This window comes from Suncus etruscus, chromosome 16, assembly GCF_024139225.1.
Source record: "Suncus etruscus isolate mSunEtr1 chromosome 16, mSunEtr1.pri.cur, whole genome shotgun sequence".
NCBI lineage: Eukaryota > Metazoa > Chordata > Mammalia > Eulipotyphla > Soricidae > Suncus > Suncus etruscus.
In genome coordinates this window covers 44,410,455-44,422,178 of record NC_064863.1, presented here as the reverse complement: position 1 = coordinate 44,422,178, position 11,724 = coordinate 44,410,455, and the positions used below count along the sequence as shown (strand labels likewise).

At 37.5% G+C, this 11,724-nt stretch overlaps 1 non-coding gene across 1 annotated transcript; it reads right to left on the bottom strand.

Annotated features, from left to right (window-relative positions):
• Positions 1-3,391: 3,391 nt before the first annotated feature.
• Positions 3,392-3,524, bottom strand: LOC126032716 (small nucleolar RNA SNORA51). Its single transcript, XR_007503937.1, has one exon. It is a non-coding gene; the product is annotated as a small nucleolar RNA SNORA51 (small nucleolar RNA).
• Positions 3,525-11,724: the final 8,200 nt, after the last annotated feature.

Here is an 11,724-nt window from a genome sequence, read left to right as displayed (position 1 = left end):
TCAGAAATCACACCTGACAGTCTCTGAGGACCATATGGGATGCCCTGGATCGAACCCAGGTCAGCTGCATGCAAGGCAAATGCCCTTCCTCTGCTATTTCCCTCATCCTCACATGAGGAATTTGGAGGGAAGCTCGATTCAGAAAGCTCAATAGAAAGATTGCCTCAGTAATGGCAGAGTTGGAATATAAAGTCTATTGATTTGCCTATAAGCTGGGATCTCTGCTGCTTTGCTAAATATTTGCTAAATATTTCTTTTCTAGGTCTTTGTAAGTGAGAACTCCTTGGATAAGCTAACCAGACAGGCAGTTGATTAAGAAACATTCTTATTTTTTTTAAAGAAATATTCTTATTCTTTAAGAGGAGAATATTGCATAATTTCCTTGAGTAACTCAGTGCCGTCCAGTAAAAAATGACTCGACTATCACCCAGTGAGGTAGACCTGTGTCTTTTCACTTAGTGTCTAATGAGACACTGACTCAATTAGTACTTGCTAAATAAATCACAAAAAATAATTGGTTTATCTGAAAATTCAGTTGAAGATGAGTGAGGCCCCCTGAAGGATCAGAAGGGAGAAAGCTGCTGACCTAGGGTGATCTCAATACACAACTTTTCTGCAAAGCTTAACCTTTACCCTGGGTAGAGTGGGGGTAAGGGGTGGAGAAAGAAGGCATGGAGAATCATGAGATATACATGAGTAGTCCAGTGGGGAAGGAGGATGAAAAAAGAAAGATGAAAAAGAAGGAAAAAGGAAAGAAAGAAAGGCAGGAAGGCAGGAATGAATGGGGTAGAGAGGGAGGAAAAGAAGAAAGGGAGGAGTGAGGGAAAAAGAGGAAGAGGAAGAACTGCATGTGTAGATACACACATATGTATCTATATTTGCATATATATGTCAAGGAACTAAACAGATTTTGCAACCTGCACTGATGTGGCCTTTGATTTTCCTGTGAATTTCCAATGATCCACAACAGTTAGTTGACTATTATGATAGATGATGGGCTACCCACTCTCTGAGGGCATGTGTGGCCAGAAGAGTTTATATCATTCTTGTGGAGGTCCTAGCCCATTTCTGAAGAGTTTAGGGAAGAACTGGAAATGGCCAAACATTGCAGCTCTGTGCCTCTTAGAGAAATGTGGTTCAGGTCTGAAAACAGTTGTTTTGTGCTAAGGGCAAGTTCTGTACTTCTGACTACTCAATAATGTTATGAATAAAGGAGAGAGAAAACTCTGAAAAAGGCCTAGATCCTGGAATGATATTAAGATTTCATGCCCTATTGAGCAAAAGGAAAGTGATAAAAGGATGATTTTTATTTTGCAACTAGAAAAGTTTCTGTCTGGACTATTGCAGGGAAGTCTAAACTTTAGGGGGGTGGTTCCCAATATTGTTCAAGGTCACAAATGTTCTACTTTGCAGTTCTGGGGACAGGGAACAGGGGTCATGTAAGATCAAGAACTGAAATTAGGGTCTTGCACATGTTACCCACATTCCCAACCCCCATGAACACTTTATTAAGCAACTACTTTGTGCCAGGAATTATGCAAAGAGATTTTTCATAAATTACTGTGTAATTTGGCCAGAACATCCTATTATTTTATTGTTTTTGTGCTTACATACTAAGGGGACAGAACCAAATCAATTTTATTGCAGATTGTTTTATTTGATCATCTTCTTTTTTTTTATTTGTCCATCTTCTTTTCCAGTGACATTATTTTTATATATTTTTTTCTTTTTGCCCCAAGAGTGAAGTATCAAGGGTATCTGAAACATTATCTAATTGCCTTGTCTTGAAAGGACAAAAGGTTGTACTAATTATATGTAAATGAGATTATATTTTTGCAATGTTTTCAATGTCTTATGGTGGAATTTAGTGATATTTTAGAATAATCCCTTTGTAAGGCAAATAAAAATTCCTTTCCTTCTTTCCAGGAAAAATTTACATTTCACACCAATCCTTGCATCTATCAATTGAGCTTTCATTATCAGTTCGTACAAAATCAAGAGAAGTGGAAACCAAATGAGAACAACCAAAATCATAATATTCCCAAATCAACAACACCTTAAGGAGAGGACCGCAAACCAAGGTGGTGGACTCTTTCGCCACTTCAATCTTCAGGGACATTAGGCCTATTTTAATTTTGAATATACCCTTCTCTGACCTTTCTCTGAGCATCAGTTCTGATTTTCCAGAAGTTTCCAACATCTGCGCCAAATTTCAGATTGCCTTCTCCCATAGAAACTTCCTTTATTCTTCTGTTAATGACACTCCAAACTCACTGTCTGCCTCCCTGCTATCATACCTTCACTGCTTAACATTCACTTTGTCACCAAACCACTTCGAGTCTCCATACCTCTTACATCTATTCTTCTGTGTTCTGATGGTCACACTTTATCATCATATTTTTTTTTTTGCAATAAGAGAGCCTTAATTAATACCCTCAAATTCTGCTTAACTCTTTAAACCACTCTACTTTCTCTGTATCAGACTAGTTTTTCTAAAATTAGCTCCAATCCTGTTTGCTTCAAACACCTCTAGTGATTTTGTAGCTTTTTGGAATTGAGCCCACTGGCCTGATGGTAAAATTTGTCCTAATGAAGTCTTAAGCAGCATTTCCAACCCTTTTCTTTGTAAGTAATGAGATGTTGGCTGCTGAGTAGCTGGTCTCTCTCTTCCATATTCAAGCCTTTGCTCAAGCTTTGGGATTCTCTTCTCTCCCTGTTTTTCTGTTTGTCTTTGGAAACCTATTTATTCCTTAGGGCCCAATCCAATGGAGACCTTTTCCTCTACTCTCCACTCAATCTATATCTGAACTCTTCTTTTGTGATTTGTATTTTTTATTTTTTTTGGAATTGGGCCCAAGTTTGTCTTGTATGAATATATCCAAGTCTTCTTACTTGATTCTTGCTTTATTTCTTAAGGGCTCAAATATGTTTTCTTTAGTTTTGTGCATCTAGCATAGAGTTTTGCACACAACAAAGGTTAAAAATATGTGAAAAAATATGTGTGAAAAAAGGGAATAATCTAGAACAAAAGAACACGCCTTTATCCACCAAAGACAGTAGGCACATTTGTGTGTATATTTATATGTATTTGTGTGTATAAACACATTAATATATAAGAACAGGTAGTTTTTTTTTTGTTTGTTTTTGTTTTTGTTTTTGTTTTTGGGTCACACCCGGCAGTGCTCAGGGTGGCTCTACGCTCAGAAATCGCTCCTGGCAGGCTCAGGGGACCATATGGGACACCGGGATTAGAACCACTGACCTTCTGCATGAGAGGCAAACGCCTTACCTCCATGCTATCTCTCCGGCCCCAAGAACAGGTAGTTTTATATTGGCAAAATATCTAACCTTCAAGTACTTGGGGGTGCAACATTTAATTGGGCATTTTTTTTTTTGTCCCCCAATTCACAATACATACCCGGCAAGGGGCCTGTGTTGAGGTGTATATGGGGTGCCTTTACTGTACCTCCTCTTTCTATACAGCCAGTGTAAAGAACACAGCCTGTGGTAAGATTTGGGAGGGCTTATCTTATCTTTTATTTATTTTATTTTTTTTTCTTCAGAGCAAACTAAAGTTGTTTTTTGTTTGTTTGTTTGTTTTTTTAAAGTAAGAATTCATTTAAAGGACAAAATTGATTAACATAATGAGGTAAACTAATATAACATAATATAGTGACATAACATAACATATAATATAATTGATATAATAATAATACATGTAAGTCAAAGAAAATTTCTGATTAAAAACACAATTTTTTTTTCATAATGGCTTACATATCTTTCACTGTAGTATTTTGGGTACATATTCACATTGAATCAGGGGAATACCCATCACCTAATATGTCCTCTTCTCAATCAAAAATCAAATATGCTGAAAATAGGCAGAGTCCTGTCTAGAGGCTTCCAACCTCAGTTTGAGAGAGGATGTGAAAAAAGTAATTAAAATACCACAATACAAAAAAAATATCGAATTAAATAACCGATAAGCACCACAGCAATAAAGACAGGCACCACACAATAATCTCGGTTCTGAAATCAAATCATACTCAAGTGCAAAAAAGAAAGAGAAAAACAAAACAAAATAAAATAAAATAATATTGGAGACATCAACCGTAATCTCCACACCAAAATAAAGACGTCAAAAAAATAGATCATTTATTCTCCTCTTGCTGCTTTCGTGGTATGTGGAAGACTTCTACTTTATCTTGGATGGTAAAATCAGACCTGTTTCTAAAGATCTTGGTGGCTGTGCAGATCAGGGAATGGAGTTTATGAAGTCTTTCTTTGTGGTTCAAGCAGTTATGCTTCTTCAATGTCATTTTTTTGTTTTTTATGTGTTCTAGGTGTTTCAGAATAGTGCTACCATTCTGTGTTTTTCTTTTGTCTTCTGACTTACTTCGTTTAACATAACATGATCTAGGTCCATCCACGTTGCTGCAAAGTCTGTGATTGTATCATTTCTAACTGCCATGTAATATTCCATTGTATATATGTACCACATCTTAATGATCCATTCATCTGTTGTTGGACATCGAGGTTGGTTCCAAGATTTGGCTATTATACTGAGTGCTGCAATAAATAGTGGGGTGCATACGTATTTTGGAATGAATGTCCTTCCATCTTGGGGGTATATGCCTAGGAGAGCAATTGCTGGGTCAAATGGCAGCTCAATTCTGAGTTCTTTGAGCACTCTCCAGACTTTTCTCCATAGATGTTGGACTAGGGGGCATTCCCACCAGCAGTGGATGAGACTAATTAGTTAATGGTTAATTAACTAATGGTTAATAGTTAATTAGTTAATTTAGTTAATGGACTAAACTCTCCAATTAAAAGACACATAGTAGAGAACTGGGTTAGGAAAAATAAACCGGACTTCTGCTGTCTGCAAGAAACACACCTACAGTTACAGGATAAGCACAGGCTTAGAATTAAAGGATGGAAAGTAATTATTCAGGCCAATGGAAAACAAAAAAGAGCAGGGACAGTCATTCTTATATCAGACCAAATTGTATTCAACCTCAAGAAAGTGATCAGAGACAAAGAGGGGCACTACTTACTGATCAGGGGAACATTAGATCAAGAAGTGCTAACCCTGGTCAATATCTATGCACCTAATGTAAAATCACCAAAATATGTGAGGCAACTACTGACAAACCTGGAGAAACACATGAAGGGAATTGTGATAATAGTAGGGGACCTCAATACTCCACTATCACCACTGGACAGATTCTCCAAACAGAAAAATAGTAAAGAAATAAGAGCTCTAAATGAAAAATTAGAAGAATTAGGGCTAATAGACTTATATAGAGCCCTCCATCCCCAGAAAGTAGAATACACATTCTTCTCAAACCCACATGGAACCTTCTCCAGAATAGATCATGTCTTAGGATACAAAGCCAACCTATATAAGACCACAAAGGTAAGGATCATTAGAAGTACCCTTTCAGATCACTATGCAACAGAGCTTATAATTGATGTCAAGAAGAAGCAATGGAGGAAAACTAATACCTGGAGATTGAATAACATACTGCTTAACAACAGCTGGATCAAAGAACAACTCAAGGAGGAAATAAAAAGATTCCTTGAGACGAATGACAATGAAGAGACAACATGTCAGAATTTATGGGATACAGCAAAAGCAGTACTTAGGGGGAAACTCATAGCATTACAGGCCTATGTTAAGAAACAGGAAAATAACAAAACCAACAGTTTAAAAGATCACCTCAAAGAATTGGAACAACAGCAACAGAGAAATCCAACCACAACCAGAAGGCAAGAAATCATAAAAACCAGAGCAGAAATAAACAACATAGAGACTAAGAAAACAATACAAAAAATCAATGAGACCAGGAGTTGGTTTTTCGAAAAAATAAATAAGATAGACAAACCATTGGCAAAACTTACCAAAAAAAAGAGGGAAAACACCCAAATCACTAGGATCACGAATGAAAGGGGAGAGATTACAACAGAACCCCAAGAAATACAACATATCATGAGATCATATTATGAACAACTATATTCAACTAGGCTAGAGAACCCACCAGAAATCGACAGATTCTTGGACAAACACCCTCTTCCAAGACTGGAAAAGGAAGACCTAGAAACTCTAAACAGTCCAATCACTTCAGAGGAAATTGAAGACGTAATTAAAAGACTCCCTAAGAACAAATGCCCAGGCCCAGATGGATTTACAGGTGAATTCTATCAAACATTTCAAGAAGACTTATTACCACTGTTCCATAGGCTTTTCAAAACCATAGAAAAAACAGGAATCCTCCCCAACTCCTTTTATGAGGCTAATATCACACTCATTCCTAAAGAAGGCAAAGACACCACCAAAAAAGAAAACTACAGACCAATCTCACTAATGAACATTGATGCAAAGATACTTAACAAAATCTTAGCAAACCGAATCCAACACCTCATCAAAAAGATCATACATCACGATCAAGTGGGATTCATACCAGGAATGCAAGGTTGGTTCAACATACGCAAATCAATAAACATTATACACCACATCAACAACATGAAGGACAAAAACCACATGATCATATCAATCGATGCAGAGAAGGCGTTTGACAAAATCCAACATCCGTTCATGTTAAAGACACTCAGCAAAATAGGGTTAGAAGGCACCTTCCTTAAGATAGTTACAGCTATTTATGAAAAGCCTACAGCCAACATTATACTTAATGGCGAGAAGCTAGAAGCATTCCCACTAAGGTCAGGAACTAGGCAAGGCTGTCCACTCTCTCCACTCTTATTCAATATAACCTTAGAAGTCCTAGCAATAGCAATCCGACAAGAGAAGGGAATCAAAGGAATTCAAGTAGGGAAAGAGGAACACAAGCTAGCTCTATTTGCTGATGATATGATGATATACATCAAAAACCCTAAAGAATCCACAGAAAAACTCCTAGAAACAATCAACCAATACAGTAAAGTGGCTGGATACAAAGTCAATACACAAAAGACAGTAGCGTTTTTATATACAAACAATGAAGTTGAGGAGAGAGAGATTAAAAATACAATTCCATTTAAGATAGTATCAAAAAATATCAAATACCTAGGAATCAACCTTACAAGAGAAGTGAAAGATCTATACCAGGGAAACTTCAAAACACTTCAGAAAGAAATTGAAGACGATCTAAAGAAATGGAAGAACATCCCATCCTCATGGATAGGTAGAATTAACATAGTCAAAATGACTATTTTACCCAAACTGCTATATAGATTTAATGCAATCCCTATCCAAATCCAGACACAATTCTTTAAAGAAATAGAACAATCAATTATAAAATTCATTTGGAACCATAAAAGACCCAGGATAGCTAAACACATTCTGAAAAATGAGAAGTTGGGAGGTATCTCCTTACCTAACTTGAAACTATACTATAAAGCCATAGTAATAAAAACTATAAAGCCATAGTAATAAAAACAGCATGGTACTGGAACAGAGACAGGACCTCAGACCAGTGGATTAGAACAGAATTCCCAGACATAAACCCCCAGATATATAGCCAACTAATATTTGGGCATTTTTTTAAAATATAATTTTTATTTTGATCATAGTGGTTTACATGTTGTTGACAATAATATTTTAGTTAAATATTTACATAACATCTGGGGGGGTTCCCATCACCAAATTTTCCTCCCTACACCTCCGTTTTTGTCCTATCTCCCGTATCCTCTTCCCTCACCCATAGGGCTGCTAGATTGTGTGGTCCCCTATGTACCTATCCTACTACATAGTAGTCTTGCATCTGATTGGTCTAGGTGCCTCCCTAATTTCCCCCTCTAACTGGGAGGCAGGCCTAGTTAGTTAAATTTGCGTGGTTTGGTTTGAAGAAGAGAAAAGTAGTAAACTGGTGTAAAAGTCTAATACTCCGAAAGTGGGCAGAGTCCTTCTAGAGGCTCTTATCATCGATTTGAAGGGTGAAGGAGAAAAAAGAAAATGAAACATTCCGTCAGTACAAAAAAAAAAAAAAAAAGAAATAAAGAAAAAAACAGAACAAACAAAACAAACAAACAAAAACAAAAAAAGCAAAAAAAAAAAAAAACCGCCATGGTCTTGAGAAAATTGGGCATTATTTTTAAAGAATAAATCCAAGTCAATATGGTGACATCCAAGGTGGAGGACACATTTTATTTTATTTTTTTAGGATCTCTCTCTCTCTTTATATATATATATATATATATATATATATATATATATATATATATATATATATAATTAGTGCATATGATATACAAAAATCCATTTCTAATGATAAGACATTTTCCTCCCAGAGGTCAAGAGGCCAAGTAGACTCCCCTTCTCTACCTGCTGATGCTAATATAGGGACAAAGAGGGTGCCAGAATCAAGGATCCATGTTTGTCTGCCACATAAAAGATTTAATGTCAAGGAGCTTCAGGATTCCTGACAGCATGGAAAAGGTCTCTTTTTCCAGGATTGTCTGACTGAAAAACAAACTCAAAACCTCTCCAAGGGGAAGGCTTTCAGAGAAGGGGTGAAAAAGTGACTCTCAAATGCACTGCTTATTTTGTGGTGACGGGCAGGGCCAGTATCTAAACTACTTCCCACTTCCTGTGTTATGAAATGTTGGTCATAGTTTTCTCTCCTTTGCAGTTCCTTAAATCAGAGAGTTGGGGTGAAAGACACAGTGAACACTGCCCTCTGTTGTCCACCGTGGGCTGCTGCCGTTTCTTCTGGGTAAGTGTTGGTCAGGCAGACAAGAGTTAAAAAGCCCAGCTTGGAAAGCTTTGGCATGAAATTCCATTTCAGACGTTCTCTGCGTGCCTCTGAGACTGGAGCTGTGCAGAACCTCGTTAGTATCACAAATAGTTGATTCAAGGCTGCCGCATTGCACCAGGAAAACAGATAATGATGGTCATTCCTATTGATCCCATTGCCCCCATCCCAATAAAGTGGGAGCAAAGCAGAAAATAGGTTCTATTGTTTGAGGTTTCCCTGTCCTGTAGTACCCGGGAGTAAAGCTAAAACCAGACAGAAAGGGACGTGTCAGCAGGAAGTGAGCAAGAATACCTCTCATGTTTTGTAACCCCTCATTTAGGACAGGCAACCTTTGTCTTGCAAGCTTAAATGCTCCTCAAAGAATCTGGCACTGATGTCCTTGTAAGTGTGTCACTGGTTAGAGCAGGGATTTGGTGAGTTGCAAATATTGCCATAGAAATATGAGCAAGAGAAGGCATTTCTGTAACAGTTTACTCATTTTCTTAATAGGGCATCACTCCAAATGAAAAATGAATATTATGATTTCTGTTCTTGCTTGCCCTGAAATGCACTTGGTAGTGATTTCTTTCTCATGAAAGTGTGCATTATTTGGAAAGAGATGGCAGAGAGCTCTAGGAGTGAACAGGGCCATATACTTTGGAATATGATGTAGAGTCCAACTTGGCTCCATGTCCAAATGCAAATTATTTAATTAGCCTTGGAAGATTTAAAATCACCCTGCTGAGGATCCAGTGTATCTATAAATCCTCTATAGGTTGCAAAGAGTCTCTGCATCCTCTTTATGCCCCATAGGCATCAAGGTGATAATAGGAAAGTTTTATTACAATAACATCAAAGAGAACATTTTAGTGCTGATTTTCATCCAAGGAACTCAAGTTTGGAGTCTGTATCACATAATTTGTGTCTTAAACTTTACCATAAATTGCAATGACGAATTTTTTTTGTTTGTTTTTGGGTCACACCTGGCAATGCTTAGGGGTTACACCTGGCTTTGTACTCAGGAATCATTCCTGCTGGTGGTCTGGATGGGATATGGGATGCTAGAAACTGAATCCGGGTTGGCTGCATGCAAGAAAAATTCCTTACAATGTACTATTGCTCAGCCTCAAATTACAACAGCTTTGTGTCTTTTTTTTCCCAGGACAGTTCTAGAGAAAGGTATTTGGCCCCCATTACACTGACGGGAACCAGAACTTTTTAGACATTCTGTTTTAATTGGTGGTTTGGAAAATATGGCCAGGCATAGTCATCATTGGTAGGAATGGAAAATCCAGGAAATGGATCATGGTCAACTGCTCCCATTTCTAGGATTCTCTGAAAAGCTCTGCAAAAATATGGTGGCATTTTTTTCCTCTTATCCAGCCATTTAATTACCTTAGACTGTTGGGGTTGTAGAATATTTCAGAACTATATCCATCAAGAAACAAAACCAATAAGCCAATTTATTGAGCAGGTATTTTTGGTGAAATTTTTGATGGCACATTTACATTGATGTGCTCCTGTGTCCAGTGACATTTACATTCAAGTAGAAATTTCAAGTCAGGTGGGAACAGAAGAGCTCATGGGCCAGAGGCTTTCTGGTCATATCTATGCAGCTGACTTGGGCACTGTTTTATCAGCAATAACCTAATTGTGCCTAGCTCTGCTATTGTCTGGAGTACAAGGTTTGTGTGCTAAACTATTTTCAAAACATTGACATCCAAAGACTTTCTTGTTGTTTTTAGGGCCATATCTGGTAGTACTTAGGGTGCTATTTCCAACTTTATGCCATGTGGGTGAAGAGTAGGGGAGGTCCATGCAGTGCTGGGAACTTAATCTGGTCCTGCATGCAAAGTATGCACTCAGCCCATTGAGTACTTTCACTCTGATATGCAAAATTTGATTTTTGGGGGGCGGGGGTCACTCCTAGATCTGTGCCCAGCTATCACTTATATCACTGCTCAGGTATTTATATGTGGTGCAGGATATTGAACCAGGTTCTGCAAAATGCAAAGGAAGTGCCTTAAATCTTGTATATCTCCAGTTCCATTCAAAAAAAAATATTTAAAGATCCAATGGAAGAAACAGAAAAAACAAATTTCAATAAATTCTCTTTCCCTGTGCTTGATTATAGAGCAAATCCTTTAAATGAAAGTGTTATGGATAAAAGTAGTATTGGATCTTGGATGCTCTCTTTAGGAAGAAGAAACTTTTGTTTTCAGGTTCAAAATAGGCAGGCTGGTGAGAAATAAATTCTTTTACCAACAAAAACTGCATTTTTTTTTTACAAAAGTCAGACAAATGTTCTTTTTATAGTATTCTCATCAATTATTTAAACTCTGGATAAAATGCATATACTTCTACATTTCTGTACTTCAATATCTTCCTCATGCATGGGATCATTTGGCAATCAATGAGGAGGGGAGAGAAGGAGAAAAGCCAGTTTACAATGTTAGTTTATGAAGCAGACTGGAAACAGAAACAGAAATAAAGAATGCTTTATTCTCTTATGTAAGTAAAAGATCCCAGTTGGTGAACAGTCCTGGGAGATAGTCAAGGGAAAGAATGGCAAGCATTCTGATTGAAGACTTGTCTCTTTTCTTTTCATCTCACATCTTCTCTGCCAACAGCGTACATGCACGCGTTTTATCCTCCATTTGCTGACAAGTGCCTTAAATACAGTATCCTAGGGGCTCCTCAGGAAAGTGCCATGTTATGTCAAGGGTTACCGTATTTCCTCTACAATATCCATACTTAAAACTGGCTTGGCAGGACAAAACAAATAAGCATTTTTCCTACTCTGTAAACAGATATTTCCTTCCTGTGAGTCTGCTCAGGTTGAATCCAGGGACCAAGAACTGGACTTCTAGCCATATTGTATGCTGGATTTAGATGTACTCCAGACTTTCAGACCCTGTTTGATATGACTGGGACAACAACAAGGGACAAGCAGGTTCCTAAAGTGTACTGATTACTTTGACCTTTCAAT